The sequence below is a fragment of the Ipomoea nil genome, unplaced genomic scaffold (genome assembly GCF_001879475.1).
Source record: "Ipomoea nil cultivar Tokyo-kokei standard unplaced genomic scaffold, Asagao_1.1 scaffold2537, whole genome shotgun sequence".
In the NCBI taxonomy this organism is placed as follows: Eukaryota; Viridiplantae; Streptophyta; class Magnoliopsida; order Solanales; family Convolvulaceae; genus Ipomoea; species Ipomoea nil.
In genome coordinates, this window is record NW_017618965.1 from 1,256,234 (window position 1) to 1,282,196 (window position 25,963).

At 32.5% G+C, this 25,963-nt stretch overlaps 2 long non-coding RNA genes across 11 annotated transcripts; both read left to right on the forward strand.

Annotated features, from left to right (window-relative positions):
* Positions 1-2,068: 2,068 nt before the first annotated feature.
* On the forward strand, positions 2,069-25,227 carry LOC109153748. Its single transcript, XR_002049584.1, has 3 exons — positions 2,069-2,157; positions 13,958-13,962; positions 25,217-25,227. It is a non-coding gene; the product is annotated as an uncharacterized LOC109153748 (long non-coding RNA).
* Positions 14,813-24,154, forward strand: LOC109153746. Of its 10 annotated transcripts, XR_002049582.1 has the most exons (10): positions 14,813-15,085; positions 15,449-15,489; positions 15,719-15,813; positions 15,955-16,017; positions 16,234-16,339; positions 16,831-16,899; positions 17,048-17,160; positions 17,273-17,393; positions 17,874-17,955; positions 18,157-18,325. It is a non-coding gene; the product is annotated as an uncharacterized LOC109153746 (long non-coding RNA). The 10 variants fall into 10 exon arrangements; XR_002049580.1 differs by having other exon boundaries at positions 15,449-15,813; positions 15,929-16,017; XR_002049579.1 differs by having other exon boundaries at positions 15,449-15,813; positions 15,949-16,017.
* Positions 25,228-25,963: the final 736 nt, after the last annotated feature.

Below are 25,963 nucleotides of genomic sequence, written 5' to 3' on the forward strand. Positions count from 1 at the left end.
TGCTACGTGTGAAGAAGGTGTCTGTTAGACAATTTTAATATATGTCCTCGCAAGTGCACGAGTCGATTGTAGTTATAGTGTGCTTTAAGCAAGGGTCGATCCCTCAGGGAATTGATACGATGCAATTTAATTAGTTAAAAAGAGTGGAAAGAGAATAAAGTTTGAATTGCAGCGAAATTAAATTGAATGAGAACACTTAATAATAATCTGAAGTCAAGGAAACATAAATGATAATCAGAATGGATTAACTAAATTAAATTATCAAGAAGAAAATAACGACTGAAAAAAATAATTGAATAACCTCAAGATGAAATAGCAAGACATCAAATAAATTCGAGAACAATTTTTATTTTTTTTTTTTGAAAGTTACTGGCTCTATTACATTGTAGTATCTGTTCATATACTTTCTCAACCTACTGAAACACAAAGAACCAATAACGCCTCCACTGAGGCTTGAACTCATAATCTTCCAATTGGAAGCCCAACCCGGATACCATTAGACCACGTAGTCCTGGTAGATGAACAATTTAATAACATGTAATTAAAATAATTAATTAAACAATTTAAAAGTTCAAAGCTAGTTAGGAATCAAATGTCAAATAATTAAAATTCTGAAAGCTAACTGAATGAATAATTGAATCAAAACTTAAGAAGGTGAATAAGTAAATTACCACGAACCAGAATATTAACTAACAATCGAATTAAAAAGGTCTAAAAACATGAACTTAACACCAATTAAATCAGCACATTTGATCTTGATAGAGTAAATAAGATAGAGTAAATAAAAGGAATGAAGGGATAAGGAGATGGCGTGTGCAATTGTTACTGCCAAACAATTATCTAAATAAATTCAAAGACTTTGTTGCCAAACCAAAAAGCTCTACTAGCAATCCTCAAAATCAACAGCGCAATTTACTAAGCAAATTGAAAAGATTAATGAAAAACTAAGCTGATTGAACCAGAAGATGCTATTGATGCGCACCGCCGAGAGCTGCTTGCGCCGGACAAGTCGCTGCCCGGAATCTCTACCGCCAATCGAAGAGTCTTTGTTCACCGCCACCGGAATTGGTCCGGGACGATTGATGATCCCATTGGTGAAGAAGATGCTTCTCTTTTATACTGCTTCTCCTCAAAAGATTGCCGTAGAAACCTCCCTTGACTGCAACGGAATACTGAACCTTAGGACCGTAAGGGAAGACTTGAATTGGTCGTCCGTAATTTGAGCAACAAACTAGACCACTCCCATCGTCAAAATATTGAAAGGGGATATGTTCTTTTACTACTAGGAAGACTAGGTTAATTAAATAAAAGGGCCAACAAACAATATTCAATAACATAATCCTTAGGCTCAAATATCAATATAATCAAGCCTGTTATTATTATCAGAATTCAAATAGTAGATAAAAACAATCCTAAACTAGAATAATATTAATAAAGCTACTTATAACAATAATAAATAAAATAGATATAAAATTAATCGATTATTGTAAATTAACTATAAAAAGATTATTAAAAATAACACTAAAAATAATTTTTATCAAATTTCCCCACACTTATTTATTTGCTTGTCCGCATTATTAAAAAGAAAACAAATTAAAATAAAATCAACATAAGATCGAGCTTTACCCAAATAGACTTCCAAATTTATTGCCACCAATGCAAAGTTAGTGCCAACTCAAAGAATGTATAAAACATTTGACTAGAAATTAAAAACTTTAACAACTAAAATAAATATAAAACGTGTGCTCGTGTGCTGACACCCCTTATATGAACTATACGAAAACTCAATAGAAAATTATGAAAATTTCACCAAATTCAACCTAAACCAAATTCAAAAATATTCTATCACAATGCAGGTGCAAAATATAAGAAATCAGGATTAAGACATTTATTAAAATTGAAATGCAATTGCTCGTCTCTTCTAAAGTTCACTCATTATTTTTCTATTTTGACTTTTTCCAAAGAGAACTTCCCCAAAAACCTCGCCATTTTACGCCAGACTTGTTTGGGTTTTCAATTTTGTGTGTACTCATAAATCAGACCACAACACTTATTGATCTATTTATTATACATGTGTGTATGTGGCTGATTCAGCGGAGTAGAATCTCTTATTTATTGCAAACAAAATAAATAAATATAAATAAATAAAACAGTCTCGTTTATTATTTTTTTAAAATAATTATTTATTTAATCTTTTTTTTTTTTACTTCACTAATGTCATAAAGATGATCCTTGAACCAACACAATATACCACAATTTATAGCACTCAAAAATTGTTTAAGAATTTGAAAAAGGTAAAATAAAGTGAAAGATGCATATAAACTACTAAAGAAATTGTATAGAACACATAAGGGTATTTGTGATTTTCAAATTCTATTTATGATTTTTTTTGTTTTTTTTTTGTTTTTTTTTTTTTTTTTGTTTTTTGTTTTTTTGACAAAGATATAAAATTAGAGAAATTAACAACTAGTCAAAAGCAATATATACACTAAGAGTCGACAAAAATATGCATTATTTCTATCAGCGAATATTTAAAAAAAAAACTTATAAGGGTAAAGCTCAAACTAATGTTAGAATTTTAAAATGAAAAGGTTTAAGAAAATAAACATAAGAAAATTAAAAATTTTGAATTTTTTATATTTTTTGTGATTTGTGGGATGATTTGTGGGTAAAACTTCTTCCCCACACTTATTTTCAACATTGTCCCCAATGTTGTGAGAAGGAAGAAAAGAAGACAAAGAAAGCCCTCGCTTATTCATTTTTTCTTTTGTGTAATTTTTATTTAGCCCTGCAATTTTAGAATAACAAGAAGAAACTGATTTATCAACGTCATTCAAAAGATTTTCCTTTAGGAGTTTATCAAACACCAACTTACCATCATCAGCAAAAGTCAACCCCGTAATTGCAAAAATATGGTTAGATCTATCAGACAGATTCATAGATGGAAAAATTGAAAACTCAGCAGTGTCAACAAACACATTTTTGGTCAATTTGCCAACTTGAGCATCAAAAGAGATTGGGGGCAATTCTTTTTGTAGCTCTGTACCTACCGTTTCAGGCACACAACTTTTGAGCTTATTTGGAAAAGGAACTGGGGGCACATAAGGCTTGGGTTGTACATAAGGCTCGTCTACCTCAAAATATTCATTTTGCATCGGTTTGGTGTTTTCAAAGCTTTCATCAACAGGAAAAGGGATTGGGGGCACATAATGCATGGGAGGCAGATAAGGAGTATCAGATTTATGCAATTGAGGCTCATCATTTTCGACAATAATATCAGCATCATTATTATGCAATTTTTCAATTATTTCAGCTTGTTTAGAAATGATATTATCTCCTGACTTGTTTTCATTGATATCACTAGTCTTAGCCTCTTCAAGTTAACTAGGTAACTTACCTGGCACATGCTCTTGCACAAATTTAGCAATTTTCTCTAAATGTGCTTCGATTCTTTTAAAGCAAGCCTCATTTTCTTGGATATTGCAACCCTGTATGAATTCCTGTAAAGTATCCTCCAAAGATGGTTTTTCAGGATGGGGTGGGTCAATTGGTTGAAAATCATTTTGATTATTATTATCCCAATAGGGTGGAGGAAGTGCATTTATGGTTGTAGTTGTTTCTTGCGGTTCAAAAATTGGGTTTTCAAAAAGTAATATTTCTTGCGGTTCAAAAATTGGGTTTTCAAAAAGTAATATTTCTTGCGGTTCAAAAATGGGGTTTTCAAAAAGTAATATTTCTTTCTTTGTCCTATCAATATGATCGTCTAAAGGCAACAGTTTAGGATATAAAGAACGACGACCCTCCATCAAATAAATAAACAAAATAACAAAAATAAATACACAAAGAAGTAAATAAAATCAAACAATTAAGTAAACAAATAAATATATAGGATAATCAATAAAAAGTGAAATGGAGAATATTAAACAATTATTAAGTACTTCTTTTGTTTTGAAGGTAATATTAAGAGGGGAAAAAAATAAACTTGAGTAGGATCAATTCAAATGCAAATTATTTGAAATTCAGGAAGCGAAAGAATTAAATTGGAAGAGAAAAAAATATAGCAAACAAAAGTATGGGAAAAGAAATTAAGATAGGGAAAAAAATAAACAACGAGAATAGGGAAAGCAAAAAGAAATAGTAAGCAGTTTTTAACTGGACTAATGACTTGAATAAATAGCAATATTAAAAAGGATAATCAAACGACAATAATAATAATGTGATAGAATTAAAGAATCAAGCAGTTAAGGAATGGGAAAAATAAAGAGAATAGTGAAAGTAAAAACAAGTATAAAGCAATTTTTAAATGGACGAATGAATTAAATAAAATTCATGATTAAAAATGAAGAGAAGACAATAATGACGGGAAAAAAAATCAAGCAATCAACGAAAAAAAAAAAGCAAAAAAAATTAAATTGCAAAATAAACAATTCCCCGGCAACGGCGCCAAAAATTGTTAGACAATTTTAATATATGTCCTCGCAAGTGCACGAGTCGATTGTAGTTATAGCGTGCTTTAAGCAAGGGTCGATCCCTCAGGGAATTGATACGATGCAATTTAATTAGTTAAAAAGAGTGGAAAGAGAATAAAGTTTGAATTGCAGTGAAATTAAATTGAATGAGAACACTTAATAATAATCTGAAGTCAAGGAAACATAATTGATAATCAGAATGGATGAACTAAATTAAATTATCAAGAAGAAAATAACGACTGAAAAAAATAATTGAATAACCTCAAGATGAAATAGCAAGACATCAAATAAATTCGAGAAACATTAACCAAATGAACAATTTAATAACTTGAAATTAAAATAATTAATTAAACAATTAAAAAGTTCAAAGCTAGTTAGGAATCAAATGTCAAATAATTAAAATTCTGAAAGCTAACCAAATGAATAATTGAATCAAAACTTAAGAAGGTGAATAAGTAAATTACCACGAACCAGAATATTAACTAACAATCGAATTAAAAAGGTCTAAAAACATGAACTTAACACCAATTAAATCAGCACATTTGATCTTGATAGAGTAAATAAGATAGAGTAAATAAAAGGAATGAAGGGATAAGGAGATGGCGTGTGCAATTGTTACTGCCAAACAATTATCTATATATCTAAATAAATTCAAAGACTTTGTTGCCAAACCAAAAAGCTCTACTAGCAATCCTCAAAATCAACAGCGCAATTTACTAAGCAAATTGAAAAGATTAATGAAAAACTAAGCTGATTGAACCAGAAGATGCTATTGCTGCGCACCGCCGAGAGCTGCTTGCGCCGGACAAGTCGCTGCCCGGAATCTCTACCGCCAATCGAAGAGTCTTTGTTCACCGCCACCGGAATTGGTCCGGGACGATTGATGATCCCATTGGTGAAGAAGATGCTTCTCTTTTATACTGCTTCTCCTCAAAAGATTGCCGTAGAAACCTCCCTTGACTGCAACGGAATACTGAACCTTAGGACCGTAAGGGAAGACTTGAATTGGTCGTCCATAATTTGAGCAACAAACTAGACCACTCCCATCGTCAAAATATTGAAAGGGGATCTGTTCTTTTACTACTAGGAAGACTAGGTTAATTAAATAAAAGGGCCAACAAACAATATTCAATAACATAATCCTTAGGCTCAAATATCAATATAATCAAACCCGTTATTATTATCAGAATTCAAATAGTAGATAAAAACAATCCTAAACTAGAATAATATTAATAAAGCTACTTATAACAATAATAAATAAAATAGATATAAAATTAATCGATTATTGTAAATTAACTATAAAAAGATTATTAAAAATAACATTAAAAATAATGTTTATCAGTGTCCTAACGAGATCATGAAGCGAAGAAGATCGCATGCACATCGAATCCCCTGGAATAGGTTCTGGAGTAGTTATAGGTTATACAATAGTCTGTAATTAAGTTCTCTATTTGTACTCCTGTTTATTATAATGGATTAGGGTTGATGTGAGTGGCCCCGCAGACGTAGGAGTGAGGCTCCGAACTGCGTGAACATTTCCTGTTGCACGGTTCCTTTATTGCTTTCTATTTTATTTTATTTATTCTTTCTGGAGTAGTCCTGGAGCTAGTCTAGTTTCATAATTGAAATAACATTAAGTAGGAACCTTAGGTTATTCCTTGCATTTAAGATCCACGTGCTTTTCATTTATGTTTAATTGCTAGAATCGCTAGAAAAGTGATTGAAAGGGTCAAAGCAATTGAGGAATGCTAGTCCAAGTTTCATGGAAACGGGAAAGGAGGACAATAATCGTAGGATACGAAACACGGGAGAAAGTACAAATATAAAAAATATAAGTGCGTATTTATAAATATTTTTTCTTCATTTATGCATAAAAATTAATTGTTTATCAAATTCTTATTATTATTAGAAAAGGTATTTCAAAATTTTCTAAAATTAGAGAACTCAATTTTAAATATTTATAATGTTTTCATAAATTTATGGATGGAACTATTTCTCCAATGGAAACAAATTTAATTGTTGAGAATTTCCATATAGGAAAATGTCACGTAAGACATGACAGCATTCAACAGCTATATCTCTCCTATATAACATTGGCTAAACTTCACAGTCCAACACATCAGCTATTTTACAATCTCAAAAAGTGAGACAACCTTTTTTTTTTTTTAATGATCGGTATCTCGTAAGTTCTAAGATTGAACTTTTGCATTTTTTCCATTTAATCCATTGATGTTTTCTTTGATCTTTTTTTTTTATCTCTCGTGAGAAATATCAAGAATACCGTTCTAGTAATTTGTTCTCAGTTTCATTTTTTAAAGCTTTGATTATATATAAGATTTTTTAGTGAGATTTTTTTTGGTCTTGTGTTTTATTATTCTCTATGTGTTGTCTTGATCTTTTTAGCCATACTAGAAGTCATAAATTTTCATGTTGGCTCATTCTTGGGGTTTCGTTGTAGCGATCTATTTATTTTCAGTTCTACACTTTCACTTAAACACCATGGCATGGTAGTTATTTTCTCTCTCTCTCTCTCTCTCTCTCTCTCTCTCTATCTCTATCTCTCTTTTATTTTGTGAATTGCATAGAATTAGGTCTTATGTTTGATCTCTTTCATGTCTAATGTATATTTAGTATATATGTCTGATATTTTTTTGAGGAATTATATATTTTAGATTTCATTGTTCATCAGTCCATCAATATTTTTTACTTTGTTTCTCTTGGTGAGATACTTTAAAATTACTTTTCTAGACTTTAACTAATTATCTATATGTTTTGAATTTTTACTTGTAGTTTTGTCAGATCTGGGTGTGCTAAGCTAGTTGATACTTAATTTAAAACAACATAATCATTTTGAATTAGTTTCTACCATTTAAGGCCAACAAAAATCGAAGGGACGACCTGCGATTGGAATTGACTACGGAAAAGATGCACCACCACAACTCCCATGTGAATTCAAACTTGTTTGATGATCCCATATAGACAAAGATAATCCATAGTAGACACCTTCTTCCTGACTCCCTATCACAAATAGAGCGTGAGAGAACATATTGGATCAATTTATACTCCTCCTTTGTGAAGGTAATAGTGACCCACAAAGCTGATAGATACGTAAATTGAAGGTGCAACGGCTTTTCAATGTCCCAAGTGCACTAGCAATCTCCTTTAGACTAGGGTCCCTGAAAGGAGGAATATAAATTGATCCAATATGTTCTTTCGCGCTCTATTTGTAGTAGGGAATTAGGAAGCAAGGTGTTTACTATGGATTATCTTTGTCTATATGGGATCATCAAACAAGTCCCAATTCACATGGAAGTTCTGGTGGCGCATCTCTTCTGTAGTCAGTTCCAATCGCAGGTCCTTTTGATTTTTGTTGGGTCATTTAAAGTCAATGACCTTGTGGTTTAGTGGCACTAAGTGAGTTTCCTAATTGGGGGGGGGGGGGGTCATAGGTTTGAGCCCCAGTGCTGGTATTCACTCTTTATGCTTCAGTAAGTTGAAAAAGTAAATAGTTCATTATGTTATAATAATATTATTATTATAATTATTAAACCAAGCAAGTAATTAATAATTAGTTAATTTGTTGGAAATAATGGGTGTGGGTCATGCATTGTATGTGAAGAGTGGCCTAAATTATAGCATTAGTACATGGAGCATTAGCTTCCTGATTAGTAGCTTTCATTTAGTATAAATATGTGGTTTGTATTCATTTGTTAATAATCCCTTCAAATAACATTATTCATTCCTCTCTCTTCTCTCTCAATATATAAATATAATATATTGATATATTATATTTAATATATATTATAGATATATTATATTATATTTAATATATATTATATTAAATATATTATATTTAATATATCTAACATTTGGTATCAGAGCCAGTCAACCTTTCAACCCCGAGATATTTCCCGTAGTGAAATATGGCAACAAATTTCAATATTGTATGGTCGGGTCCCAAATTGGACGGGAAACTCGATTACAATTATTGGCAAATTATGATGTCCACACATTTGCAAGCTCAGAATCTTTGGAGCTTTGTTGATCCCGGTCTACCCGAAGGAGCTGAAGCAGGCGCTATACGGCGAGATAAATTGGCCTTGGGTCAGATTCACCAAGGTGTTCATTATTCCATTTTTGGGCAATTAGCTCGTGCTCAAACAGCAAAACAAGCTTGGGACATCTTAAAGGTGTCACACAAAGGAGTCGATCGGGCACAGAAGTCTAAGTTGCAGTCGTTGAGAAGGTTGTACGATAATTGTGAGATGACCTCTACAGAAACAGTAGATGCGTATTTCACTCGTCTTATTGATATGGTGAATAAGATGAGGCTATATGGAGATACGATTGAAGATGGTGCAGTGGTTGAAAAAGTTCTTCGAACTATGTCGATGAAGTATGACCATGTGGTGGCTTCAATAACAGAGTCACACAAAACTGAGCTCTTATCAATTGCAGAGCTGAAAGGTATGGTAGAAAGTCATGTTGACAGGATTGCGTCAAAATCGGAACCACTAGCAGAAGAAGCTTTGAAGAGTCAAGTCACCCTTAATGTGACTGGCACTAATCAAAGAGGTGGAGGATCTGGTAGAGGTCGTGGAAGAGGAAGAGGAGGTTCTGGTGGAAGAGGTCGTGGTAACTTCAACCAAGGAGGAGGACGTGGTAGCTCCAACCAAGGAAGAGGTGGAGGTAATACCAAACAAGGTAAATTTCCATTTCATTGCTACAATTGTGGCAAGTATGGGCACAAGATTGCAGATTGTTGGTATAATGAGGACAACAATCGTGGAAATCAAGCAAACATTGCTGAAAACACTGCTGAAAAGTCTGGTGAGAGTTCTGAAACTTTACTTTTAGCCAGCGATAGTTTTTCTGCAGATAAGAACATATGGTTCTTGGATACTGGGTGTAGTAACCATATGTGTGGGAAGAAAGAATTGTTTTCTGAATTGGATGAATCAGTCCGGTCTGAAGTAACGTTTGGCAATAAGTCAAAGGTGCCAATTTTGGGAAAAGGTAAAATCTCTATTCAGTTGAAGGATGGTACTCACAATTTTATATCCGATGTGTTCTATGTTCCTGAACTACACCAAAATTTGTTGAGTATGGGTCAGTTGTCAGAAAAAGGATATAAGATACATATTGCTCAGGGGTGTTGTACCATTGCAGATGCTAAAGGAGTTTTGATTGCAAAGGTAAATATGTCCCAAAATCGACTATTTCCTTTGAAAATTAAGCATACTCTCCTTGCTTGCTTTAATTCTGAAGTTTGTGATGATAATTGGTTATGGCATATGCGGTTTGGGCATTTTCATTTTTCTGGGTTAAACTATCTTGCGAGAAAGGAACTTGTTTCTGATTTACCTGTTGTGAATGTCCCTAATCGTATCTGTGAGATTTGTGTGATTGGGAAGAAGCATAGAGATCCCTTTCCCGTGGCCAAGTCAAGGAGAGCCACAAAACAGTTGGAGATTGTTCACTCAGACCTGTGTTCGTTGGAGGTTCCCTCATATGGAGGTTGTAAGTACTTTATTACTTTCATTGATGACTTCAGTAGGAAAACATGGGTTTACTTTCTGAAGCAAAAGTCTGAAACATGTGATGTTTTCAAACAATTTAAGGCTTTTGTTGAAAAGCAAAGTGGTTATGAAGTTAAAATCTTGAGAACTGATAGAGGTACAGAATATATTGCTTGTGATAATTTTCTGAAAGAAAAGGGTATTCAGCACCAAATGACAGCTAGATACACTCCACAACAAAACGGAGTGGCTGAGAGGAAGAATAGGTCAATCATGGATATGGTGAGGTGCATGTTGAAATCTAAGGATCTGCCTAAGCCTTTTTGGGCAGAAGCTGTTGCTTGTGCTGTCCATGTGTTGAATAGGTGTCCAACTAAGAGTGTCCGTGATAAGACGCCCGAAGAAGCTTGGAGTGGGAGAAAACCCTCTATCAAATATCTCAAGATTTTTGGATGTTTGGCATATGCACATGTGCCAGATCCATTGAGAAAGAAGTTGGATGATAAAGGTGAGAAATGCATATTCATTGGTTATAGTGACGCTTCAAAGGCTTATAAACTATACAATCCTGAAACTAAAAAGGTTGTTATAAGTCGTGATGTCACTTTTGATGAATATGGTGCTTGGGATTGGTTAGCTAAAGATGAAAGTTCAGTTGTTATTCCTGTTGTTGAAAATATTGTTGATGAGCAACCGATTCCAGATAATGTCCGGTCTCCTTCACAGCCAGAGCCGTCAATTCGACGATCTCAGCGCGAGCGCCACTTACCAGCTCGCTTGCAAGATTATGTTTTGGGTCATGATAATGACCTGTCTGATGAAGAAATTGTTCAATTTGCTCTCTTTGCAGATTGTGATCCTTTAACTTTTGAGGAGGCTGCTACAGAAACTCATTGGCTTAAGGCGATGGATGAGGAGATCCGTGCCATTGAAAAGAATGGTACCTGGGAGTTAACAGATTTACCTCCTGGAAAGAAGCCAATTGGAGTGAAGTGGGTTTACAGAACGAAGTACAAGTCAAATGGAGAAATTGACCGTTTTAAGGCACGGTTAGTAGCAAAGGGTTACAAGCAGAAACCAGGTATTGATTATTTTGAGGTTTTTGCTCCTGTAAGTAGACTTGATACAGTTCGAATGGTTATTTCTCTTGCTGCTCAAAATGATTGGAAATTGCATCAAATGGATGTCAAGTCTGCTTTTCTGAATGGTTTTCTTGAAGAAGAAATATATGTTGAGCAACCTGCAGGATTTCTGAAGAAAGGGGAGGAAAATAAAGTGTACAGGTTGAGAAAAGCCTTGTATGGCTTAAAGCAAGCGCCTAGGGCGTGGTATGGTTGCATTGACTCATATTTTGTTGAAAGTGGTTTTATGAGATGTCCTCATGAACACACTTTGTATGTCAAATGCACGGATTCTGGTGATATTGTTTTAATCTGTCTGTATGTTGATGATCTGGTTTTTACTGGAAACAACTTGAAGCTAATCTCAGAATTCAGGGAGGCACTCATTAAGAGGTTTGAAATGACCGATATGGGCCTTATGGCTTACTTTCTTGGCCTTGAGGTTATTCAGATGGATGGTGGAATCTTTATTTCACAGAAGAAGTATGCTGCTGATATTTTGAAAAAGTTCAAAATGGAAAACTCCAAACCAGTTTCGACTCCGTTAGCTGAAAAGTTAAAGGTGTCCAAAGATGAGTGTGGTAAGAATGTGAATGTTACAGCTTATAAAAGTTTAATTGGAAGTCTAAGGTATCTGGTGGCAACAAGGCCAGATATTTCTTTTGGAGTTGGAATTCTTAGCAGATTCATGGAGGAGCCAAAAGAATCACATTGGGCTGCAGCAAAGCGAATTCTGAGATATGTCAAAGGTACGAGTAATGATGGACTTTTTTACTCTACTAATGAAGCTGTGGAACTTGTTGGGTACACAGACAGTGATTGGGCTGGAGATGTTGAGACTAGAAGAAGCACGTCAGGGTATGCCTTCTATCTTGGTTCGGCCATATTTTCTTGGTCTTCAAAGAAGCAACAGATTGTAGCACTTTCAACCGCAGAAGCAGAATATATTGCAGCAGCAAACTGTGCTACTCAAGCAGTTTGGCTGAGGAGAATTTTGGAATTTCTACAACACAACCAAGAAGCACCTACAACTATTTTTTGTGACAACAAATCAGCAATATCGTTGTCCAAAAATCCAGTCTTTCATGGTCGCAGCAAACACATTGATATCAAGTATCACAAAATCAGAGAGTTGGTTGCTGAAAAGCAAATCAACATTGAGTATTGTTCAAGTGAATGTCAAGTTGCAGATATCTTTACGAAGCCGCTGATATCTTTACGAAGCCGCTGAAGACAGAGACATTTCTCAAATTGAAGAAGGAAATTGGAATGACCAATATATCCAACTTGGTTTAAAGGAGGCAATGTTATAATAATATTATTATTATAATTATTAAACCAAGCAAGTAATTAATAATTAGTTAATTTGTTGGAAATAATGGGTGTGGGTCATGCATTGTATGTGAAGAGTGGCCTAAATTATAGCATTAGTACATGGAGCATTAGCTTCCTGATTAGTAGCTTTCATTTAGTATAAATATGTGGTTTGTATTCATTTGTTAATAATCCCTTCAAATAACATTATTCATTCCTCTCTCTTCTCTCTCAATATATAAATATAATATATTGATATATTATATTTAATATATATTATAGATATATTATATTATATTTAATATATATTATATTAAATATGTTATATTTAATATATCTAACACATTATAACGTACAGAGCCAATTTTGTAACAATGCGTATAGTTTGACCCCTAATAAGAAGTTTTTGAAGTGCGCAGATATAGTAAATCCAGCAGTATTCAATCAAAAACGTAAATAATATATGTACTCCGTATGTCTTAAGAATGAGAGATAAAAAACGTAAATAATATATGTACTCCGTATGTCTTAAGAATGAGAGATCAAAAACGTAAATAATATATGTACTCCGTATGTCTTAAGAATGAGAGATAGACTAACTCCTATTATTTACTCTTCGATAATATTTTGAACGCAAGGGTAATTATTTTCTTTCCACTTTCCTTCTTCTTCGAATGAAGAAACTAAATATGAAAAAGCCAAAATTATCAATTCATATTTGTACGCAATGGCTAAATTTTATTATTTATAAATTAATTACCTTCTTGAATTACATTAATGTATGAAGATTAAATCATTTCTCAGTTCTCTCATAGCTTCTAAATATGCACATACAGAAGAATTAAATGAATTTCTTCTCAATATACTAAAATAATTATTTCAAATTACATAATACCCGTTTAAGATGTTTTGGAACAAAATTTAGTTCATTTTAATTAATTATCTAATCGGATTTCCATTATGGTAGGGATTTTGTGTTATATTAGTGGAGTTTGGAGCAATTCCTATGGCCATGGACCAGGCAGGGGTCTACATTGCAATGTAAACCTGGCCCAAAAAATTATTCTTCCCAAAAGGTTGAATCCTCAACTCTAAGGGCCCCCACACCCCGACACGTCAGAGTATATGGGAGGATGTAAATTCAATCGTTATATCGTGCACCAGGGTGCACAATGCAATGTGCGCTCTGGCCCAAAACGAAGTCATTTTAATAAGTTGTCTGGGAGTTGATGCGACGGACACCGTTCTGTCTGTTACTGTTTTTTTTTTCTTTTTGTTTTTTTTTTTTAACACTTGTGTTTATGTGTATTCTGTTAAAAGTTTACATGTATTATCTTAAGAGTTGATGTGTATTATACTATTATGTTAAGAGTTGATGTGTATTATGTTAAGAGTTTATGTGTATTATGTATTATATTAAATTATGTGTAGTATGTAATTAGGAGTTTATATGTATTCAACTATACAATTCTGTACATTCGAAATAGGGAATTTTTTTTTTTTTTTAGAAGTTAACTGCAGAAACGAGAAACAGAATTTGTAAAAAATAGATACAAAACGATGTCGTTTAATTTTGGACCAGAGCGCACAATGCATTGTGCGTCCTGGTGCACGATATAATTTGCCATGTAAATCATGTTACCAGGGCGCACAATGCATTGTGCGCCATGGTGCATGATACAATTTGCCATGTAAATCATGGTAACTCAGCTTTACTGTGTACAAGGAGGACTCCATCCCTAGTCATTCTTTTTAAAGTTAACCTATTATGTATATGTAGTTAACATATTATGTGCCTTCAATTTATTCACAGACACAAAATATGTTAACTGTATGCACATTATATTTTAACTACATACGCATAGTTTGAATGTCATTTTTAAACAGAGTCCAAAATGCAAGGTGACCTTGATCCATGGTAGAATTTATTTTCTTCTAATGGCTAACTAGGCGAAGCCATATTGAATCAAATTTTCTAGTTGGGCTTATGCCATCTTACAACCAAGTCCCCTGATAATAGTCCGACAAATAATATCGTGGATCAAGGTCCACATAGTATTATGGATCATAGATAAAAAGGACATTGCACTGCTGGAAATTTTTAATTTTCTGACCACCTTTCCGATCACCAAGAAAAATGGTCGGAAAAAATGCTATTTTTTCACTTTTCCGTCAAAAAAGTATACTGGACGAAAAAGTGGTTGAAATTCCGACCACATTTACGTAGTGGTCGAAAAAATTTACCGGTCGGTTAAATTTTTTAAATTCAACTTATATTCCCCTCGGTATTTTTTAAAGAACGGTAGCTAAGTATGTCTACTTTTACTCTCTCTACTTTAATTTCTTTTATTTACAGCTGTTCACCTCTCACTTCTCTTCACCTCTTCACACTTCACCTCTCAGGCTCTCACGCCTCTCTCTTCGCCTCTTCAACACTTCTCCTCCGCCTGCCTGAAGAACGACGACGGCGCAGCGGTGCTTATGGATGACGCCGCCCACCTCTCTTCTCCAATTATATCGTCCGGCGAATCGCGTTAGATCAGGAACGCTTCTTCGCCTTGGGATCATCGCATCCTCGTCCAGATCCGGAACCGCTTCTTCTGGTCGCCAATAGCTTCGAGAGACGATAAACGCCACTCAAATGCTCGCCTTTCGACCTCAGGTACCCCTTCCGGCTGCTTGTTCTCCTTAAATTATGACTGTATCTGTGATGTATGTATGATGCCCGTGTATCTGGTAGAGATATCGTGATATAGGGTTTTGTAAGCGCTGCTGCTAACCGAATTACGAGCATGAAGTTTTTGAATTGTTCATAAAGTAACTTTTGGTGTTGGACCTCAGTTATTGAGATTATGGAAGGTATGCCAGTGTAATTTGAGCTGGTGATTCCTGTATTTTGTTTCTCATTCAAGATATGAAGCTTAGATTACATGTTTATTTGTGGATTTATAATGTTGATTGTGATATGCATATTTGTAATTGATGAGTTTTCAGAATTTTTTTATTGTTCTTGATTTTTTTGCAGCCCCGAGAATAAGTGCATCTCCATCAGAAGACAATATGAAGGTAATTGGTATTCTTCTGGGTAGATGAGGGGTGAATACTCTGTGTTTTTATGCATCATATCATGTTGTATATGTGTTTAATTGGCAAAACTCATTTTATGACATATATTTGGCCCCAGGAATAAGATATGGAGTGATAAATTGAATTACAATGATAAACTGAATGATAATGAGCTTTTTTTTTTCTTTTTTCTTTTTTGTTTGTTTGTTTGTTCGTTTGTTTGTGCAAGCATAAGGCGAGTACCTTATATTGAAAATATGGTGTTGATTTACTAAAGCTTGGATGCTGCATTTGTTGCCAATGTCTCTTTGTCATTGTCTTCAGGTAATGATATGCATTTTATCCTCATAGGATCTTTTTACTATAAACATGATTATGTAATTATGATCTGTTTATTGATGTTTTGTTGGATTTAATTGTGCATTACTTGCCTTTGGAGCAATCTGTTAACTGTACCAGCTGCAGGAAGATCATTGGAGCAGTCTCCTGTCTGTTAAAGATTCTCACCAAGTCAATTCAGTTGCCAATGTGAGTTTCTTGTTTGCCCATTCATTTACCTAACAATTTTCAACATGTTGTGTGTAATGTAAGTTTCATCTATGTTTTCATAGTTTTTTTGTGTGTTATATTACTGTGATCTTTTTGGTGCCATGTACTATGAACTACTTAAAGCCATGGTGGTGTTTATTAACAGTTTAGGTTATATATTTGTTGTGAGTAAAGAGTATTCCTTTTGAATGATAGTAGTCCTGATTGGGTTGGGGCTGGCAATGGTGATGGGCTTAGCTATCTACTTGCTTCTTTGGACAATTGAATACCGCATCACTACTGACGAGACCGAACTAATCAGGTATAACCCTTTCGTTCCTCTTCTGTTTTCTGTGATTGTGTATAGAACTTCATTTGGATTGTGTATAGAATCAAGAATGGATGAAAGTTGATTTGTGGTATCTACAATACGTTGTTGGCCTCTGTTCTTGTTACTAGTTTATTACTTTTGAATTTCTTTTCAGCCATAATATATGCAGTAGAGAAACAACTTGAACTACTGAACTAGTTTCAAGGTTGATGACTGATGCAAGTATGTGTGTTTCTAGACTAATCTGAATGTGCACTACGTCATTTATCAATTGAATTTCAACTATAGATTTGGCATTCGAGTCTAGGAAGAGTGAAACACCATAGCGATAGGTAAACATAATTTGTTCTACTCTATGAAATGTGATGTTGCACTGTATTGGCTGCATAATTGGATTGCAGTTATAGTTATTCAAATTTCTTTCTCAAAATCAAGTAATATGATAGACACTGCTTTTATCCTCGACTTTGGGTTGCTTTTAGGAAACAATTTGATCTTGCTAATATTGGAGGAGTAGATTTGATGAGGAGGCAGGAAAAGAGCTACTTGAGGTGAGTGCACATATTTGTGGCTTATTGTTGTTATTTTTTCTTTTCATTACTATTATCATTATTACTGCTCCACATTATTTTTGGTGACAGATAAGATAGTATGTTGGAGGAAAGTTTGCTTGTAATGAAAGTCATCTCTCATGTGCAGATATTAAATAGCTTTGCTGCTGGGTTGAGGATCCTAATTCAGAGGCCTTCAAATTGCACCTGCCAAGAATCTATGATTATATCTGGATTGCTGAAGATGGCATGAAAATGCAGGTTGAACAATAGTGTAATTGATCCTAATTTGTTCATATAAGACTAGTATATTTATTGCACTTTCTATCATTTTTTGTTTCCTTAAAACTCTTTCACGAACTTGTTACTTAAGGGATATAATGACAGCCAATCATGGGACACTGCATTTGTTGTCCAAGCAATCATAGAAGAATTATCATCATATCTGGCTAGCAAATTTTGTAGCCGGAGGTGAACGATGTTCGGCCTTCCAGGTTAGTGAAGCATGCCTTTCTTTGATTCTAATTATTATCCATATTTTATATATACTACTGATAATGTGATGAATTGCCATGTAGTTTAGTTCTTAATGTAGTTTCTTGCTCTAGTAATTTGAGTTATTTCTCTGAAAGCACTTGATTATTAGCTAATTTACCTGTAAGTACTCTTATTATTGCTGAATTGTAATATGCTCTTGGGCTTTATGGCTTACTACTCTACCTCTTTCTGGTTTATTGTATACTGAGAGTATATGTATGTTTGTGAATTGTGATTTCTTGCTTTGGTTGAAACCTTATAGAGCTAAGTGCTCAAACACCCCAAGTAGAGGCTTCCTTTGACTCATATGCATATATAACCCACCACCCAATCACTCTCAGATAGATTTAATCCTTCTCTGCATATGCATAATTTCTATCATCATGGAAACTTATTGTAACTTTTTATTCTGAATTTCTCTGTCATTTATTTGCAAGTTGGTGGGGGCTTGTAGAGAAATCCTGGGGCATTTCACAGAAGTATTCCCACGTGCTTCCATTTTACTCAAATTTTGATCAGGTATCGACTATGAAAATGAAGTATTTTATTTGATACATTGCTTATCAAATTTTGATCAGGTATCAGCTCAGTTTATGTCAGCATGCTTCATAGTTTTGAATGTAGCGCTAATTCTAGTGAATATCAAACTTTGGGATTTTGCATAACAACTCAATAAATGCATGGGATGGTCTTGTTAAGCTGCACCATTCTGTTATGCAGAAGAAGCTGCAATTGCAGAAGGAGAAGATAGGAGATGAAACTCACTTATGTACTTCATTCTCAACTTAGTAATTAGCACTATTTTGATAATAATGCATACTGTATTGATCTTTATAAAATTTTCTGAGCCATTTGTGGTTAATGATTGTTCAGATCAAACTTCTAGCAACAATATATATATATATATATATATATATATATATATATATATATATATATATATATATATTCATTTCACTACAGAGGGGTTTTCTCTGTAGTGAAATGAATTTTTTTTATATCGTGCACATTTTCCGACCACCACAAGTGGTCGGAAAATCAGGGACCCGCCTGACTATTCTCTTGGCCATTTTTTCCGATGGCCTTAGAAAAGTGGTCGCTATTTCAGACCTCTTATCCGGTTGTTGGAATTAGCGAGGGTGATTTTTCCGGAAACCTAAATTGGTCGGAAAAGAGGTCGGAACAGGTGTTTCCGACCTAATTAAGGTCATTTCCGACCACCTGAAGGTGGTCGGAAATTGGCAGATTTCCAGCAGTGTTGTTTAGTGCTTAGATAGTAACGGTTTGTAGTTGTCCCTATTTTTCTCGTTTTCAACAATTTTTTTAGTAGTTTCCTTTTTTTTTTTAGGCTTTCTCTCGTAATGATATTGGGTTCAACCTTTTGGAAGAATATATATAATGAGGTAAAAAAACCATGGGGTGAATTACAAAATTATTAAAAAAATTTAAGAGTGGAGTTCATTTTATAATTATTGCAAACTTGAAAGTTGATGTAGGGTGTGGATGTGTCCTTACTTTTTACAGAGGAGATGTTCTCACCTAAACTCTTCCCTATACGCGCACACACCCACACCAAATATTGTCTTTCGTTTATAATTGTTGTATATTAATTTGAATATAGTAGTTAATTAGCTTCTTATTAATTCTTAAAAGTACGTATAAATAGTAAATTGAATATATTTATTCTTATTGAGACATAAATTTAATATAACAGTGACTAATAGTAATAGGATGCATATTTAATTTGTATTCGATGTTGTATCATTTTTTTTGTTGTTGTTGCTTATTTTTCTTTTTCAAAATGTAAATCTCATAAAATTATCTTATTCTTATATATATGTTACCTCTTTTGTAAGTTGTTACACTAGATTTTATTGTGGAGTTAGGATTTTGATTTGAATGCTTCACATTAATTGTGCCTCTTTTGCCCGTTCTTACACAAGATTTTATTGTGGAGTTAGGTATTGATTTGAGTGCTTAACATTAGTTGTGATCTAGTTGAGAGGCTAATGTCGGCTAGCGTTAAAAAAAAAAAAAAAAAAAAAAAAAAAAAACCTAAAAGAATGTCACATGATGGTTAATAGGATGGTGATCGAGTGATACTTAATTAAGTTGAGGACATACCTTTCCCCTTCTGCAATTGGGCTGCTTTCAATTTTTACGATATAAATTTTTGTTTTGTTAATTAACTACTAGATACTGATAGAATATTACAAAATAGAAATATACATGTATACAACACATGTAAGTTATAATCATATTATATATTTCTTTAATGACAAAGATTACATGGATATATATATATATATATATATATATGTATGTTTAATTGTTAAAATTCCAATAAAAGTGATCGAAATTACCAAAACAATTAAGTGCTAGTCTAGGTTGAATGGAAATAGGAACGAGAACAATAGTCCTATGATACAAAATGCGTGAGAAAAGTACATATAAAAAAATATAAGTGTACATTTTCAAATATTTTTTCTCATTTATTCATCAATAATAATTATTTATGAAATTCTAATTTAAAAAATTCTTTTTAGAACACTAAGAAAATAGCTTATTACAAATATTCTCGTCTTTCATAGATATTTTGTTGAAGTTGACCTACTAAGTAACTATTAAACTTTTATAATATAATTAATAATTACAATAAATGCTATCCCCATTGAAGTAGTTGTCTTACTGAGATATTTTGTCGAAGTTGGCCCATCAAGTAGTTATTTAAATTTTGTAATATAATAAATATTGTTATTTTATAATTATTTTTTATCAAAACAATCCCTTTTGGTTCTAGTATTATTGTGACATGAACAATTAATTTTGCTCCTCTATCAACAAAATTGTTAAAATTTTGTTAAATTGAAGGGCATTTTGATCTTTTTAATACAAAGCGTGTTAACCCATTATATTTTTTATGTTTGTTTTCTTTGTTTTAAATTCATAATTGAAGAGCGAAATGCCTTTGTATTTAACGAAATTTCAACAATTCTTTTTTTTTTTTTATATAAAAAATCAAAATTTGTCATGTCACAATAATACTAGGACTAACAATGGGTGATCTGATAAAAAAGGACTAAAAGTTTACTGTCATCCACATATCTAGGACCAAAAATGGAAGTAACTCTAAACTATTTGGATTTTAGTGTACATTAAATATTCAGTATCTTTTGACGCATAGTCTGGTGATGACAAATTATGTTCTGGAACTGTATCCACCTTGCAAAGTGGACCGGGTTTCAAAACTATCATAATTGTAAATATAGAGTTCAAAATTTATGAACATAGAGTTTTATATATGAACATAGAATTCTGTAATTGTGAATATAGAGTTTAATAATTGTGAACATGAAGTTCCAAAATTATGAATTACTTTCTTATTAATTCTTAAATAAAATTATATATAGTAAATTGATAATATTTGTTCGTATTGAGGCATAAATTTAATATAACATTGACTAATAGTAATAGCATGCATATTTAATTAGTATTTGGTGTTGTATTATATATATTTTTTTGTTTATTTTTTTTTTAAACGTAAGTGTCGTAAAATTATATCATTTGAATGTGTTGCTTATTAATTTTTATCGTTTATATTTTTATTTTGTTAACTATTGATCGGATACTAATAAAATATTACAAAATACAAATCTTGTTATACATTTTTGTAATGCAAGAGATTACAAGTGTATTTATGTTTAATTGCTAGAATCGCTAGAAAAGTGATTGAAAGGGTCAAAGCAATTGAAGAATGCCAGTCCATGTTTCATGGAAACGGGAAAGGAGGACAATAATTCTAGAATACGAAACACATAGGAAAGTACAAATATAAAATATATAAGTGCGTATTTATAAATATTTTTTCTTCATTTATGCATAAAAATTAATTGTTTATTAAATTCTTATTATTAGAAAAGGTATTTTAAAATTTTTTAAAATTAGAGAAATCAAATTTAAATATTTTATAATGTTTTCATAAATTTATGGATGGAAATATTTCTCCAATGGAAACAAATATAATTGTTGAGAATTTCCATATAGGAAAATGTCACGTAAGGCATGACATCATTCAACAGCCATATCTCTCCTATATAACATTGGCTATGTTGACTCAAAGTTATGTGCAAAAAGGATTCCAGATCTATGAAGGAATACTGTCCTAAAAGGAATAGATATTGAAGAATACTAGTTCTGGGAGGGAATTGTTATTGAAGATCTTCTAGTTCTAGTTTGATTAGGAATAGCATTATTATTCACAAATCTGTTAGAAGTAGCTACTATAAATAGGGGTGTTCCTTTATCCTCAGAGATTAGGCATTCAACATTGATCTTGTGAGGTATGAGAGTCTTTGAGAATAGGATACTAAATTCCCCTAGAAAGTAGTACATGTGTTTAGGTTTCAATAGTTTGGTAGGAAAGATCATTCTAGTGTGTAATCTCAGGTTCCAAACAGTGTACTTTAAATATTAAGCTTTTAGTGGATTTAGGCAAATTCTCAAATTGAGAAGTGCCTCGTAGATTAGGGTTGTTTGCCCAAACTGCATTATAGATCGTTTGTGTTACAATGTCAGTTTCAACATCACTGTGTGCTGAGCCTATATATATTTCAGGCTAAACTTCACAGTCCAACACATCAGCTATTTTACAATCTCAAAAAGTGAGACAACCTCTTTTTTTTTTTTGTTTTGTTTTTTTTTTTTGTTTTTTGTTTTTGTTTTTGTTTTTTTTTGTTTTTTGTTTTTTTTTTATGATCGGTGTCTTGTAAGTTCAAAGATTGAACTTTTGCATGTTTTCCATTTAATCCATTGATGTTTTCTTTGATCTCTCTCTCTCTTTTTTTTTTTTTTTTTCTCTCATGAGAAATATCAAGAATACCGTTCTAGTAATTTGTTCTCAGTTTTATTTTTTTAAAGCTTTGATTATATATAAGATTTTTCAGTGAGATTTTATTTCGTCTTGTGTTTTATTATTCTCTATGTGTTGTCTTGATCTTTTTAGCCATACTAGTAGTCATAAATTTGCATGTTGGCTCATTCTTGCGGTTTTGTTGTAGAGATCTATTTATTTTCAGTTCTACACTTTCACTTAAACACCCAAGGCGTGGTAGTTATTCTCTCTCTCGCTCTCTATCTCTCTCTCTCTCTCTCTCTCTCTCTTATTTTGTGAATTGCATAGAATTAGGTCTTATGTTTCATCTCTTTCATGTCCAATGTATATTTAGTATATATGTCTGATATTTTTTTGTGGAATTATATTTTTTTAGATTTCATTGTTCATTAGTCCATCGAAATGAGAGTGCATTTTAAAGATCAATTTGATTTTGTTATAATATATTTGTTGATTTTTTACTTTGTTTCTCTTGGTGAGCCACTTTAAAATTACTTTTCTAGACTTTAATTAATTATCTATATGTTTTGAATTTTTACTTGTAGTTTTGTCAGATCTGAGTATATGTATACTTTTTTAAAACTAGAGTTTCTGAGGAAATGTCTGAGATTTTTTATCCGTTTTTCAAAATGAGAGTGTTTTTATAATGATCGATATGATTTTGCTATAATGTTTATGTTAATCGATTAGTTTCTTTCTCTTGGTGAGCCACTTTGGAAATATATACCTTTCCAAATATTGATTCCTTTGTTGTTTCAATTTTTTGCCTTTTATTATATATTTGATTATATATAGGAATTTTTTTTAAAGCTAGATTTAATATGGGATGGTAGATTCATCATTTTAGAAAATGATCTCTTTCATATTTAATATATATTAAGTGTATATGTCTGTGGTTTTTATTTTTTTTTAGAATTTTTTTGAATAAGTATATTTCTAAAATTTCATTGTTCATCATTAGCTGAAAATGAGTTTTTATTTATTTATTTACTGTGTCATTGGTTTTTCTATAATGTTTTTGTTAGACTAAAATATCACATGCATCACTATAATATGTGATAATAGGATCGACTAACCTACAGCCATAGTTCTTGATACGGTTGAGTGATCCGGACTGCTGCAGAGATAACGAGTATTTTGTCTCTCACTTTACTCAGCTCTCTCTAGATGGTGTATGAGGTATGTAATGTGAGCAGTGAGAGGACTAGTGACCTTATATAACCACTGGCCATCATTGTGGTTGATTGTCTTTAGGTCTCCTAAACCCTAACCAGACTCCTAATCATAATGGTAGTCTAGTTATTAGGTCATTAGTGTTGCACCACATATCAAATACTGAATATTATCATAACTTATCCAAATGTTATACTAATAGTAACGGATAAACGTTACAGTTTTAGTTTATCTATTACTTTGTTTTTCTTGGTCAACAACTCTCGAATATTCTTTCGAGACTTTGATTCATTGTTTGGTTGTTAGAAATGTTACGATTAACTTTTTTAAATTTTATTATATGTAAAGATTTTTCTATGAGATTATTTTCAATTTGGTTTGCATTGTGCTATATTGTTCGATGGATATTTGTAATTAGTTGGACTATTTATTTGAAATTTGCTTGTTATTTCATTTGTGGACTTCGTTGCAGATGTCTACTTCTTTTCTGGTATACACTGAGGAACAAGGATACATGAACATCACCACAAATGTTGTTAATGGTGCTTTGATTTTGCTGGCTTACAACAAGGATTTTGACACCTCTACGAGTCTATTGTTTGATGGTCTAGAAACCTTGACATGTTATATTTTGCTTGAGATGGTGTTTGTTCTAAAAGAAACAGAAGGATATATACGGAATTGCAGGACGAAACACTAGGCAGCAATACATTTGGCCTGTAACTTGGTGAAGCTGGTATAAATGTTTGTTTGAGTTAGAGTTCAATTTCGAACTGATTCTAACTATATTGTTCACCATCTGATCTTCAAATGTTTCTACATTATCCTCCTGAAGACCCTTAAAAAATTTCATTCTCAAGAATATAAGCATAATGTTCTGTGCAGTAATTGCATCAAAACAACTTTTTGGTGCATTCTGAACATCATTCTTTTTGGCATGTTATCTTGTTTTTATGTAACAAACTTCATAAGAATTAGACAACAAAACGACATGCAAAAAGATTGATGTTCAGAATGCACCAAAAAGCTGTTTTACTGCAATTACTATCAGAACATTATGCTTATATTCTTCAAAATTTTAGTTCATTTTAATTAATTATCTAATTGGATTTCCATTATGGTAGGGTTTTTGTGTTATATTAGTAGGGTTTGGAGCAATTTAGGGTCTACCTTGCAATATGAACTTGGTCCAAAAAATTATACATTTGCAGTTAACACATTATGTGTTTTTAGTTATTAAATTATGCACCTATAAATAAATTGAAGGTACATGATATTTTAACTACGGATACATAATAGATTAGCTATAGGCACATAAAATGTTGACGACATATTTTGTGATTGTATTTAATATATTATGTGCCTTCAATTTATTTACAGACAAATAATCTGTTAACTGCATGCACATAATATGTTAAATACAGACGCATAATTTGAATATCATTTTGGACCACGGTCCAAAGTGCAAACTGGACCCTGGTCCTTGGTAGAATGTGCCTCTAATGGCTAACTAGGGCACTAGGCCCAGCCACATTGGATCAACTTTTCTAGTTGTGCTTATGTCATCTTACTACCATGTCCCCCAAGATTAGTGCGACAAATTATATCGTGAATCAATGTCCACATAATTTTAGAGACCCTAGATCGAAATGACGTCGTTTTGTGGCTTAGATTATAATGGTTTATAATTGTCCCCACTTTTTTCATTTTCAACAGTTTCTTTAGTAGTTTCATTTTTTAGATTTTCTCTTATAATGTTCATGGTGTCTAGTTTTTCCAACACTCTAATTTGGATTTGGTCTTTGTGGATTTACTCGCAGGATCTGTGCTAGATATGGACGAGTTCATTGCTCAGCAAGATTTAGAAGTGTTAGACAAGATTACTTTCGTGTTTTTCTTATTTATTTTTTGGCCAGTTGCTTAAATATTTACGTTTAATGTGATTAAATTTCCTTTTGGGATGTTGTGATTACTTACCTAATAACGGTTTCTATGATATATTGTTTAATTATTATTGAGTTATTATGATTGAATTGCTAGACGAGATAATGTGTATTTTTGAATAGGGTTTTTATGTAGATGGAGTGGAGTAGCTTGAGTTATGCGTCTCGTATTATGGTTTTTAAGTGTCTTGTATTATGAATTTATGTCCCTTAAGAGCATGACACACACAACACGTTTTTTTAATGAATGAGAGGATTGAGTCTTTTGTTTGTTTTTAGGTCGTTTTTGAAATCTATTGATGGCAGATGTCCTCAAATTATAATGACTGATCAATGTTTTTCTATAGTCGCTGGCTCGCTGCTATTTGTCAAGTATTTCCAAGTTCACATCATTGACATTATATATGGCATATTGGTGAGAATTTAAATCACACCAAAGGATAAAGAAATCAAAAAGTTTTTTTTTTTTTTTTTTTTAGATTTATTCAATTGTTTGTTGAAATATACGATACAGAGGCAG